The sequence below is a fragment of the Haematobia irritans genome, chromosome 1 (assembly GCF_050003625.1).
Source record: "Haematobia irritans isolate KBUSLIRL chromosome 1, ASM5000362v1, whole genome shotgun sequence".
NCBI lineage: Eukaryota > Metazoa > Arthropoda > Insecta > Diptera > Muscidae > Haematobia > Haematobia irritans.
This window is the reverse complement of record NC_134397.1, coordinates 210,063,809-210,072,936: the sequence shown is the minus strand read 5'-3', so window position 1 is coordinate 210,072,936 and position 9,128 is coordinate 210,063,809. Positions and strand designations below refer to the sequence as shown.

The window sequence follows — 9,128 nt, the reverse complement described above, 5'->3', positions numbered from 1 at the left end:
ACTAATTTTTGCACGATTGTTAGAGACCATATACCAACACCATGTACCAAATTTCAGCCGGATCGGATGAAATTTGCTTCTCTTTGAGGCTCCGCATGCCAAATCTGGGGATCGGTTTATATGGGGGCTATATATAATTATGGACCGATATGGACCAATTTTGGCATGTTTGTTAGAGACTATATACTAACACCATGTACCAAATTTCAGCCGAATTAGATGAAAGTTGCTTCTCTTAGAGGATCCGCAAGCCAAATCTGGCGATCGGTTTATATGTGGGCTATACGTAAAAGTGAACCGATATGGCCCATTTGCAATACCATCTGACCTACATCAATAACAACTACTTGTGCCAAGTTTCAAGTCGATAGCTTGTTTCATTCGGAATTTAGCGTGATTTCAACAGACGGACGGACATGCTTAGATCGACGCAGAATTTCACCACGACCCAGAATATACTTTATGAGTTCTTAGAACAATATTTCTATGTGTTACAAACGGAATGACAAAGTTAATATACCCCCCATCTTATGGTGGAGGGTATAAAAATTGAAGCAAAGATTATAAACTTTATTTTAATTAAAATTTTACTTAATAAAAATTAAAAAAAAAAACAAGTATGTACGGCCGTAAGTTCGGCCAGGCCGAAGCTTATGTACCCTCCACCATGGATTGCGTAGAAACTTCTTCTAAACACTGCCATCCACAATCGAATTACTTAAGTTGCGGTAACGCTTGCCGATGGCAAGGTATCTTAAAACCTCCTAACACCGCCTTCTAAATTGTATGTATGTCCATACGTGGTTATATTAAATCAAAAAAGATCGATACGTATATAATTCAGCTTGACAAAATTTTCTATAGGCATAAATTTTTTACAAAATTTTCTATAGAAATACAATTTTAACAAAATTTTCTATAGAAATAAAATTTTCACAAACTTTTCTATAGAAAGAAAATTTTGACAAAATTTTCTACAGAAATAAAATTTTGACAACATTTTCTATAGAAGTAAAATTTTGGTAGATTATTTTTGGCTCGAGTGGCAACCATGATTATGAATCGATATCATATGCTGACACCACGTACCAAATTTCAACCAGATCGGATGAAATTTGCTTCTCTTAGAGGCTCCGGAGGTCAAATCTGGGGATCGGCTTATATGGGGGCTATATATAATTATGGATCGATATGGACCAATTTTGGCATGGTTGTTAGAGAACATATACCAACACCATGTACCAAATTTCAGCCGGATCGGATGAAATTTGCTTCTCTTAGAGGCTCCGCAAGCCAAATCGGGGGATCGGTTTATATGGAGGCTATATATAATTATGGACCGATGTGGACCAATTTTTGCATGGTTGTTAGAGACCATATACCAACACCATGTACCAAATTTCAGCCGGATCGGATGAAATTTGGTTTTCTTAGAGGCTCCGCAAGCCAAATCGGGGGATCGGTTTATATAGGGGCTATATGTAATTATGGACCGATATGGACCAATTTCTACATGGTTGTTAGAGACCATATACTAACACCATGTACTAAATTTCAGCTGGGTCGGATGAAATTTGCTTCTCTTAGAGCAATCGCAAGCCAAATTTGGGGGTCCCTTTATATGGGGGCTATACGTAAAAGTGGACCGATATGGCCCATTTGCAATACCATCCGACCTACATCAATAACAACTACTTGTGCCAAGTTTCAAGTCGATAGCTTGTTTCGTTCGGAAGTTAGCGTGATTTCAACAGACGGACGGACGGACGGACGGACATGCTCAGATCGACTCAGAATTTCACCACGACCCAGAATATATATACTTTATGGGGTCTTAGAGCAATATTTCGATGTGTTACAAACGGAATGACAAAGTTAATATACCCCCATCCTATGGTGGAGGGTATAAAAATTGTCTTTAATATTTTATAAAATGCGCATCCTACAATTTAGTTTGGGTAATCTTTAATACCAAGTAAATATTTTTTCAGTGTAGTTGTATCGTACAAAGATGGCTAGGATAATACTACAAAATTATATAAATTAGGCTTAGTACACCCAGAGAAGGAATATGATCACCTCAAACATGTTTCAAGAGCACCATGTTACTTTTTCACAGCGACTATGTAGCATTTTTGTCGCAAAAATATTCTTTCTCGTCAGACATAACATGCTTTCCGAAATCAGATACATAATTTCCGAAAAAAGAACATGGTTTCGACAAACATGCTACATGTTTTCCGTGAAAAAGTAACATTTTGCTCTTCGAACATGGTTGGGGTGATCATATTCCTTCTCTGCGTGTACCTGATTTCTTTGATATTGACTAGTATTTCCTATCTTTCCTTTGAGGTTACCCTTTTAAAATATAAATTTGTTGAATAATGAGTGAGTTGTATGCTAAAGTACAAAGACTAATTATTACATTGCTAAAATATATAATTAAATATATATGTATATAGTAAAAACATTTTTGAACTACAAATTATTCTTTTTGTTGAAGAGATTAGTAATTTTTCTATGAAACTCTAATTTGTAATTCGTCGACAGTCATTGTTGCTTCTGATAATTATTATAATTATTACTAATTGAATTATAACAAAAACATAACATAATTGTATTATAATTATTCACAAAATAAAACCATGTAACACAAATTAGTGGAACTTAATTCTATTTTAAAAAAGATTAACAAATCCTACCGTTGAGCAATACATTTAGCCACTACACGCAGAGGATGGATATGCTCACCTCAAGAGTAAAAAAATCCCATCGGATTCATTTTCATGAACTAAAATAAAATTAAATCGGCTATATAAATTTTCGTTGACTTTTTTCTATTCTATAAAACACAATCGTATCACGTTTTTTCTACATCTGAACAATTATGTTTGGAATTGTTAACATTGATGGAAGTAATTATAGTTTTATAAATTATTTTCTCACGAAACAACAGAAAGATAAATCGGAGACGTTTATAGGATAAGATTTAATAGTTCCATAAATTAGTTATATAAAAGATGAACCTACTGAACACAGGTAGGAAACTAAGCGTTTAGTATAATACTATTCTACACGTTCATAAATTGCTCTTAAGAGTTTCAGGCATCAGGCGCTGCAGCTAGTTACTTATCGGACTATTAACCCTTTGACTACCGATGTCCACTTAGGAGGACATTCGACAAAACGACAAAAAAACTCTATTTTCTCACTTAGTTTCGATATATTTTTTGATGTTATTTTAAAGTAAAGGCTTTTATCTAAATAAACTTTAAATATTTCCCACATTGGTGACCACTAAAATTTTTTATAAACTTTTTTTTAACAATAACCAAAAAATACGAAATTTTGAGACTATTTTTCTACTGCATGTCTCTGTTAAATGGACATTCATACAAGAACTATAGCCGATATTTTTCCTGATTCTTTTTTCCCACACTTCGATGGATGTAATAGGCTAAATAGCTCTTATTTTCGTAAGGTCCTTTGGTCACAATTCAAGAATCGAGTTCTGAGAAAAAACTTATATAGCTCTTGAACTAATTGAGGTAGATCCTCAATATTATTGTTAGTGCAAGTAACAAAGAAGAAAACTTAATGTTTTTATACCCTGCACCAGACTGTGGAAGAGGGTATTATAAGTTAGTGCATATGTTTGCAACACCCAGATGGAGACGAAATAGACACATGGTGTCTTTGGCAGAAATGCTCGGGGTGGGCTCCTGAGTCGATATAGCCATTTCCGTGAACACATTTTTGAAATCAAAGTGTAGGTCGCAGTTTTAGTCCCATCGACTTCAAATTTGGCAAAAGTATGTGTTTTGGCTCAGAATAGAACCCTATTGATTTTGGAAATCGGTTCAGATTTAGATATAGCTCCCATATATATATTTCGCCCGATACGGACTTATATGACCCCAGAAGCCAGAGTTTTACCCTAATTTGCTTAAAATTTTGCACAAGAAGAACAATTGGTACTATAGTCAAGTGTGCCAAATTTTATTGAAATCGGTTCAGATTTAGATATAGCTCCCATATATATCTTTCGCCCGATATGGACTAATACGGTCCCAGAAGCCAGAGTTTTACCCCAATTTGGTTGAAATTTTGCACTAGGAGTACAATTAGTAGTGTAGTCAAGTGTGCCAAATTTTATTGAAATCGGTTCAGATATAGATATATCTCCCATATATATCGTTCGCCAGATTTATACTCATATGACCACAGTGACCAATTTTTTACTCCGATTTAATTGAAATTTTGCACAGGGAGTAGAATTGGCATTGTAGCTATGCGTGCCAAATTTGGTTGAAATCGGTTCAGATTTAGATATAGCTCCCATATATATGTTTTTCTGATTTCGACAAAAATGGTCAAAATACCAACATTTTCCTTGTAAAATCGCCACTGCTTAGTCGAAAAGTTGTAAAAACGACTCTAATTTTCCTAAACTTTTAATACATATATATCGAGCGATAAATCATAAATAAACTTTTGCGAAGTTTCCTCAAAATTGCTTCTGATTTAAATGTTTCCCATATTATTACAAACTAACATTGTGTTCCTCCTTAGTGCATTAGCCGACTTAAATTTTGAGTCTATAGATTTTGTAGAAGTCTATCAAATTCTGTCCACATCGAGTGATATTTAAATATATGTATTTGGGACAAACATTTATATATAGCCCCAACATATTTGACGGATGTGATATGGAATCGAAAATTTAAATGTACAAAGTGGTGCAGGGTGTAATATAGTCGGCCCCGCTCGACTTTAGACTTTCCTTATTTGTTAACATTAGGTTTATTTCGGTAGTGAAAGAGTTAAATAACAAACCTCTTTTCAAACCTCAAAACTTTTGATTTTTTCCAACATAAAATTTGGATGAGGCGATTTCGGTAATATTATAAAGTAATCAAAATGAAGACTCAATTCCCCTTGATCATGAAGACTCAATTCCCCTTGAACATCAAAAGTTTTTTGTTTTTCATAGAAAAATTCATCGATGATGGAAATGCATAGAATAATTATAAAAATTGTTCTAGATTTTTAGTCACATATTGAAATCTTTTGTACTTTTTTTATTAATACCGACCGATTTTAAAAAATATTAAAAATTGATTAATTGAATATGGTTAAAATGGGTCGATTTCAATTAATTGATAATAATATATATTAGGCCAAAAGGATTAAAAAATTTTGACTTTAAAAATGTAAAAATTTCAAATAAGGATATTTCATATCGATTTGCTACTATGTTCATAGCAAAAATCATCGATTTTGTGTTCATAGAACATTTTGTCAAAATTTTACTTGTCCTAGAAAATCTCGTCCGTTTTCTGAAAAAAATCGTTGATTTTTTTTACAAGGAAAATTTTGTTTATTTTTCAAAACGAATTTCGTCAAATTTTATTTTCACAGAAAACTTGGACAAAGTTTTGTTTGGATAAAAAAATTGTCGAAAATTTTATTGCTTTTCTTAGATGACCTTTGCACTTTTTTAGTTTATTCTTGAAATTTCCTTTTTTTCTCGGATATTTCGATACACCTTCTATGATCATCTCCAGCGAAATATTATATTTTTATTTATAAACTTTCTCTTTACAATTTTTTATAGACAATTTCGTCGAAATTTTATTTATATATAAAAGTTCTGCAAACATTTTTTCTGTACAATATTTTGTCGACATGTTTTTTTGTATATAATACACTCAAAAAAAGTTTACCCTATATGGCACTAAAGCCAATTTAATTCTATTTTAATTCACACAGTTATTTTGTTTTACACACAGATATACACAAATTAAGTATAAAGATTTACTAAATAGTTCAGAATTTTTTAAAATTTGTAAATTTTAGCAATAACGCATACCAATTACCAAGAACCAAAATAAACCAAAAATTTCCCTCCTGGTGGGTTTACTGTTTATTTATTTATTTATTTATAGTTGATACTAAATTTATAGTAAATATACTATTAGTATAAAGATATAAAAAGCATTGACAACTGAGGCCATCAGCTAATGTTTACTGTTTTTTAAGTGTATATTGTCGAAATTTTTTATTCCAAAGCAAATTTGCTTTGGAATAAAATGAATTTAAAATTCGTAAAAATTTTAAATTCATAGAAAATGTTGTCGAAATTTTAAATTTATAATTTCGTTAAAATTTTATTTTCAGAGACATTTTTGTCAAAATTTTATTTTCAAATAACCTTTCGTCAAAAATTAGTTTTTATGGAAATTTTTTGATTTCATAAAAAAACTAATCGAAATTTTAATTTTATTTTTATAGAAAAATTCAACGATCGTCGTCGTAATTGTAAAACATTTGCTACTGAATATTTATATTTTTTTCGTATATGGAGGGCGGAGTATTTTTTTTACTAATTTACCTCTTATGATTTTATTGAGCATATTTATGGTGAATTTTATGTTCTATTTTGTAACTATCTAAATTTTATTATTTGTTTTTAGCTGAACAAATCGAACTAAATTATATATCGAATGCCCTGATTTGCCCCCAAGAGGATATACAGTAATAAAAATTAAACAAAAAATTTATAAAATCCAAATTGGAAAGAATTTAAAAAATTAAATTGATAAAAAATTACATACAATAAAACCTGTCTGAATTTGTGCATCGCCTATATTTTGTTCACTGAAAGAAGAGTTTTCTTTTCGGAGGAACGAAATTGTTGAATTAGTCAAACAAAGTTTTCTTTTGACGACTCAAAAATTCTTTAAAAGCAAATAAAAAAGATTAGAAACAATCGTTCCAAGGGTTGTCATTAATTCGAATTTAAATCTTCTTAAAAAAATACATTATAATAAAAGGAAAATTAGTTTGTCCTAATTTCGTTCCGAAGGAAAGTACTTTTTCTTTTAGTGCATGGGGCGTGTTTTTATGGGAGGATCACATGAATGCATAATAAACGTTCCACAAAAATTGTCCATATTTAAGACGTGTCCGGTTTTCAGAAGATCCAAATTTGAGAGGTTTCACTGTGATAAAAAAAATTAGCAGCTGTCCTATCTCAATTGATCAGATTTTGCATAAATGTCAAGTTTAAAGTATAATACCTTGGCCATTCAATAGAATACACCATGTGAAATGTCAGAACATTATTACTGATTTTTTTATTTTACTATTGAGATGAATATTGGTTAAATACCATATATGGATAATTTATTTAATTTAGTTTTTGTAGTTCATTTTTGTTAACTTCACAAAAATTTTGCTCATTTTCTCTCATCAACACTTTCAAACAAAACCACACAAAACGGATAATATTTTCGAAAATAAAAACTTTAAACACCCACCACTTGTACTAGAAGGAAGGGAGATAAATATGAGTAAATATTTTCCACTTTCAATGACACTGTATCCTTATAATTACTTCCTTATACGTTGATAAAGTCAAATGGATTTATTGTCACTTTTTTCCGTTTGCTCCGTTTTTTTTTTATAAACTCTTCGAGTTCAACTTCACGTGTTTATGTAAAATTGTCAACTGAAAATTATCTCGGGTATATCATTGTCTTTATAAATCACTGCACGTTAATTGCGGCGCAACAAACAAAACACATCTCTTGCCTAGGTAAAATACGACACCAACCAATGATAGGCCCCTCACAGATAGCAGTAGAACCACAGCGATCAACCAACAAAGATATAGACTTCTGGTAGTTGGTGGTGGTTCGTACCTCACACAGTACAAATCATCCATATCACCGAATTAAGAAGACACCATCAACGTCGATTTGCAAATAGCCGCAGTAGTAGACGAACAATATGCGAGATATAAAATAATTCTCAAAGATAACAAGGAACATGCTGGCGGCAACTGAGGCGACGACGACAGAATAATAGCAAATAATTTGTTGCTGCGAAAAGATGTGAATTAATGAAGTTTTTATTCGTACTGATTCGATTAATTCAACATATGGTCAAAATCACAAAATTTACTACAATTTTATTTGTTTGGCCAAATAGTTTTCTTGCATTGATAGGGATTCATGCAATTGGAATAACCATTGAATAGGGTCGGGAAAATAATATCAACACTTATATATATTATTTTGTCAATGGAAAATTATTAATAAACAAATGTCGAAATTTAATTTTCATTCGTCGAAATTTGTTTTATAGCAAATTTATTTAATTTTATAGAATTTAATTTTATAGAATTTAGGATGGGGGTATATTAACTTTGTCATTCCGTTTGTAACACATCGAAATATTGCTCTAAGACCCCATAAAGTATATAAAGGGTGGTTTAAATTTCAAGGGCCGATGTTGATTTGGAATAAAACACAAACTATTTAGGAAATTATTTTAATTTTATTTTATTATGATATATTGGTATTACTCAATTATGTATGGAACAAAATATCGGCCAAATGGGCGCCGCGACCTCGGTGGCACACCTTCATCCAATGGTCCACATTTTCGATGATGCTGAGGCATAATGGAGGTTCTATGCCGTTAATGTGCCGAATTATTTCATCCTTTAGCTCTTGAATTGTTGCTGGCTTATCGACGTACAACTTTTCTTTCAAATAACCCCAAGAAAAAAGTCCAACGGTGTCAAATCACATGATCTTGGCGGCCAATTGACATCGCCATTACGTGAGATAACACGGCCATTGAATTTGTTGCGCAAAAGAGCCATTGTTTCGTTAGCTGTGTGGCAAGTGGCACCGTCCTGCTGAAACCACATATCGTCCACATCCATATCTTCCAATTTGGGCCATAAAAAGTTCGTTATCATCTCACGATAGCGAACACCAGTCACAGTAACTGCCTGACCGGCCTCATTTTGGAAAAAATACGGCCCGATGATGCCGCCAGCCCATAAACCGCACCAAACAGTCACTCTTTGTGGGTGCATTGGTTTTTCGACAATCACTCTTGGATTCTCATTCGCCCAAATGCGGCAATTCTGTTTATTGACGAATCCACTGAAGTGAAAATGTGCCTCATCACTAAAGATGAAAGTGCACGATATGCATTTTGATTTGAACGCCCATTTTCATAATAAGTCTGGATAACTTTAACACTTTGTTGGATTGTGTATCTCTCCATGGTTCAAATTGAATAAGTCTGAAATAGAGAAATGTCAAATA

General features: G+C 32.3%; 1 protein-coding gene across 1 annotated transcript in view; it reads right to left on the bottom strand.

Moving 5' to 3' along the window:
• Window positions 1-7,508, bottom strand: part of LOC142222535 (sodium-independent sulfate anion transporter) — an 81,249-nt gene extending 73,741 nt beyond the window's left edge. The window contains exon 1 of the mRNA XM_075292715.1: window positions 7,323-7,508. The gene's annotated coding sequence lies outside the window, so the exon portion shown is untranslated. The remainder of the gene's footprint in view (window positions 1-7,322) is intronic.
• Window positions 7,509-9,128: the final 1,620 nt, after the last annotated feature.